This window comes from Mastomys coucha, unplaced genomic scaffold, assembly GCF_008632895.1.
Source record: "Mastomys coucha isolate ucsf_1 unplaced genomic scaffold, UCSF_Mcou_1 pScaffold12, whole genome shotgun sequence".
NCBI classification, from domain to species: domain Eukaryota; kingdom Metazoa; phylum Chordata; class Mammalia; order Rodentia; family Muridae; genus Mastomys; species Mastomys coucha.
The window spans coordinates 76617542-76622544 of NW_022196894.1; the positions used below are offsets into that span (position 1 = coordinate 76617542).

General features: G+C 37.6%; 1 long non-coding RNA gene across 2 annotated transcripts in view; it reads right to left on the bottom strand.

The window, feature by feature from the left end:
• Positions 1-4190: 4190 nt before the first annotated feature.
• Positions 4191-5003, bottom strand: part of LOC116086513 — a 21517-nt gene continuing 20704 nt past the window's right edge. For both annotated transcript variants that reach the window (XR_004116969.1, XR_004116971.1), the window contains exon 3: positions 4191-4437. This is a non-coding gene — a long non-coding RNA (uncharacterized LOC116086513). The remainder of the gene's footprint in view (positions 4438-5003) is intronic.

Here is a 5003-nt window from a genome sequence, read left to right on the forward strand (position 1 = left end):
TCATTGAAATACAGCCTTATTACAATGAAACCCAATTTCTAAAAATTGTTCTTATTTTGGGCTTGTACTACAGTAAGAACCAAGATTATAAACTCTACTAAATACAAAACAAACAAAAAGACTTTACATAGTCATATTCATTTAAGGAAATACTAGTAGTGATTTATTATTTTTAAGTATACAGTTAATATGTTTGGAGTTATTTAAAATTTATATTGAGAAAAATGTATTTTCACTATTGCTATAGACGAGCACCTACATAAGACTGTTAAATTGATGTCTTATATCAAACAACTTTTATAATTCTTATTTTTATTGTTATAATATTTTATAAATTTTAAGGAATATGACAAAAAAGATATTGTATGTATTGAAGGGGTGTTTTCTGGGAGGAGCAGTGGTATAAAAGGGAAACAAGAATGTGATTCAATTATATTTAACAGAAATATGTTTTTAAATGTTAACAAATTCAGATAAATTGAGATCATGTAACTTTTATCATCATAATGAAATAAAAGTTTAAAAAAAAAAAGAAATGCTTTCATGGTTTTCCAGCTTGATCTTTATCTCTCTTCACTTTTAGGGATAATTTCTCCTGGATAACTGCTTTCTACTCTTTTTGAAAATGTTGAGCTAGATAAAATTAAAAAAATTTTTTTGGGTAAATTTTTCTTTTGATAACATTTGATTTCAAAAGATTCTGAATATAATTTCCTCTCCCTAACCTCCTCTTAATCGTACCTACCTCTTCTCCCTCAGACAAGTCCTCAATGTTCTGTTTCTCAAAAAAACAACTACTCTTTCTTGATAACACCATTTCTATTTACATATCAATAAGTATCTTTATACTTGTGGACATCAGTAAATAATGAAAGCTTTTAAAAGTATTTAAATACCAGCTTGCTGTCAGACTAGCAATGGAGGAGTGTTCCTCTTCCTACACACTCACCAGCATCTGCTGTCACCTGAATTTCTGATTGGTGTAAAGTGGAATCTCAGTGTTGTTTTGATTTGCATTTCCCTGATGACCAAAGATGTTGAAAATTTCTTTGGAAATCAATCTGGCAATTCCTCAGCAAACTGGAAATAGTTTTACCTGTAGACCCAGATTTACCACTGTTGGGCATATACCAAAAAGATGCTCCAATATATAACAAGAACACATGTTACACCATATTTATAGCAGCCTTATTTACAACAGCCAGAAGCTGGATATAATGCAGACATCCCTCATCAGAAGAACGGATTCAGGAATTGTGGTACATTTACACAGTGGAATACTACTCAGCTATTAAAAACAATGACTTCATGAAATTCAAACGCAGATGTATGGAACTAGAAAATATCATCCTGATGAGCTAATCCAGATACAAAAGAACACACATAGTATGTATTCACTGATAAATGGATTGTAGTCAAAAAGTTCAAAATACACATGATTCAACCTACAGACCATATGAAGCTGAAAAATAAGGAAGACCAAAATCTAGATGCCTCAATTCTTCATAGAGAGGGGAACAAAATAATAACAGGAGGTAGAGGTAGGGACGAACTAGTATTGGAATGGATGGGAGAGAAGTACAGAGGGTCAGAAAATAGAATAGAAATATGTATCAGTGGGGGATGTGAAACTGGGAGTAGCTACTAGAAAGTCCCAGACTCCAGAAAAGCAAGAGGCTCCCAAGAGCCAATGGCAATGTCTTTAGCTGAAATACCCAACAAAGGGGAGATACAACTCATCAAGACTACTTCCAGTAGATAGACACAGCCCCTAGTTGAGAGCTGGGGCCACCCATGCATCTCAAAAATTTTAACCCAGAAATATTCCTGTCCAAAGGAAAGAGAGGGTTAAAAATTGGTACAGAGACTGAAGCAAAGTCCATTCAGAGACTGCCTTTCCAAAGGATCCATCTGCAGTTGTCAAAAACCCACACTACTCCTGATGTCAATAAGCTCTAGCTGACAGGAGCCTGATACGGCTGTTCCCTGATAGGTTCTACTAGCATCTGACCAGTACAGATGAAGATACAGCTAACCATAAGACTGAGCCCAGGGATCCCAATGGAAGAGCTAGGGGAAGGACAAAGGGAAATGAAGGGGACTGAAACAGCATATGAAGAACAATATCAACTAACTGGACTAACAAGTGCTCCCAGGGACTAAACTACCAAGCAGAGTATACACTGAGGGAACCAGGACTCCAGATATATATATCAGAGGATGGCCTTATTTGACATCAATGGGTGTGGAGGGAGGCTTGATGCTCCATCATATGGGGATGCTAGAGTGGTGAGTCCAGAGTGAGTGAATGGGTTGAAGAGCACCCTCACAGAGCCAAAGGGGAAGTGGAGGATGGAATAGGGGAATTTTGGAGGGGCAACTGGGAATGGGGATATCATTTGAAATGTAAATGAATAAAATTATTAATAAAAAATAAGAGTGTTTAAGTAGATGAAAATGTCAAACAGTTGAAAATGACCAATGAGTATATACATCCATTCATAAATGTTGATGTTCCCATGCATGTGTCACCAAATTCAACTACACATGCACCAAACATGCTTATTAAATTACTAATTAGAAAATAAAACATTGAAGAAATATAATTACACATACGAAGATATGACATTTATTCTATAGTAATATTACTTAAAATTTATGAGAAACGCTAACTTAACAGGATAGAATTGATTGGTTTCCCAGCAACACACAAGGAAATGATAGATAACATAGGCATGGAGCGCTCACCTGCTTTCTCAGCACACAGAAGTCTAAGGCAAGATGCATCTCCAGCGAAATTAATGTTTTTAAATATTTGGAAACTGTCAGATCCACTTACAACAATTTCAAGGTAAAAGCTAACACTGACCTCTAACTTCGAGTTTCACAAATGCTTTACTCACTAGTGAAGGCTACTAGGCATTTGGAAAGACATTTTGAAGAAACATAAAATGTTTGGAAAAGAAGAGTCCTTGACGCAAGTTTTCAAAAGTTATCACACACACACACACACACACACACACACACACACACACACATATACACATGTAAAGGGGAAAAAAAGAGCCTGCAATGTCCAGGTGCTTTCTCAGACATCATGCCATGAACTTCCCATTTGCAATTAGCTAAGCTTAAAGCCACTGTCAGAACTGTAATTCCCCCCAAATACTTAAATAACCATGCTGAAATTATATTCACACTTTGCCCAGTAACAACAAAACTACTGATAGAGTGAAGAGAAGTATAGAATTCAATTTTTTCTCTTCGTTAAGAGCTCTCTGCAATTTGTACTTTCATGTCAACCATGCCAGCTCCACGGGAGGTATCTGATCTACCAGCGCAAATCATCTCTGGCAGGACATTAATTCCACTTAGGAGACACATCTGACAACTTAATTACAACTTCTCATGCGCACTTGTCTGTGTATTGACATAAGGAAAAATAAATTCCCTTAAAATCTTTTAATTTTTTCTATGTATATTAGTGTTGTGATGTTTTTTTTTCATTTAGACTTCAAATAACATATATATATGAAGTAGTGAAATATTGGGTTTAAAAAGATTGAGGGTTATTAGTAAAATGAATTCTTAAAATTAATATTTTATGAGTTCCTAGGGAAAGAAACATTTTAATATGTTGTTGCTGAATACATAATTTTGTACACATCTGTCTTAGTGTTCTACTGTTGTGAACAGACAGCATGGTTCTGGTAACTCTTATTTATTTATTTATTTTCTATTATTATTAATCATTCCATTTGTTTATATATCAAATGATATCCCACTTCCCAGTTACCCCCTCCACGAACCCCCCCATCCCATGATATCCCACTTCCCTGTTACCCCTCTGACACTCTCCTCATCCACATCTGCCCTCCCCCTCCCTTTTCCTATATGAGAGTGCTCCACTACACAATCACTATCTTCCTCCTCACTCTACCACTCCAGCATCCCCCTACTCTGGGGCATCAAACCTCCCAGGACCAAGGGCCTCCCCTTCTGTTGCTTTCCGGCAAGGCCATCCTCTGCTATGCATGTATCTAGGGCCAAAGATCCCTTTAGGTATACTTCTTGGTTGGTCATCTAAACGCTGGGAGAACTGGGTGGTCAGGTCAACCTATATTGTTCTTCCTATGGGGTTGCAAACCCCCTCTGCTTCTTCAGTCCTTCTGCCAGCTTACCCACCAGGTTCCCTGAGTTTAGTCTGATTGTTGGCTCCAAGCATCCTCCTCTGCTTTGGTCAGTTGCTGGCTGGAACTCCCCAGGAACTGCCACTCTTGGTTCCTGTCCAAAAAGTGCCTCTTGACCAAGATAACAGTGTTGGGTTTGGTGTCTGCAGACATGATGTTTACCAAGGAGGGGCAGTCCCAGGTTGACACTTCCTTCAGTCTCTGTTCCATTTTTTTGTTCTTGTTCTTCCTTTGGACAGGAACATTTCTAGGTTAAGAAAACAAAAACAAAAGCTTTGAGATGGTTGAGTGGCTCCATCCCTTGACCAGGGACTATGCCTATCTACTGGAGGTGGTCTTCACAGGTTCTGCCTCCTCCTATTTTGTGCAATACAGCTAAAGTCAATCCTATTGAGTCCTGGGAGCCCCATGTTTCTCTGGTGTCTGGGATCCTCCTGTGCCTACCCCAATTTTCATCCCCCCCTGCTACTTATTTGTATTCAATTCTTTGACCCTCTGTAGCTCTATAAGTTCTAATACTGTTGCCTTTATTTTCTCCTCCTCCTTTCTCCCTCCTTTGCCTCACTCCTTTGTTGAAAATTCTTTTTTCCATTGAATGGTTTTAGCTTCTTTGTCAAAGATCAAGTGGCCATACGTGTGTGGGTTCATTTCTGGGTCTTCGATTCTAGTCCATTGATCAACTTGCCTGTTTCTGTACCAATACCATGCAGTTTTTATCACTATTACTCTATAATATAGCTTGAGGTTTAGGATTCTTATTTGCCCAGAAGTTCTTTTATTGTTGAGAATAGTTTTTGTTATCCTAGTTTTTTT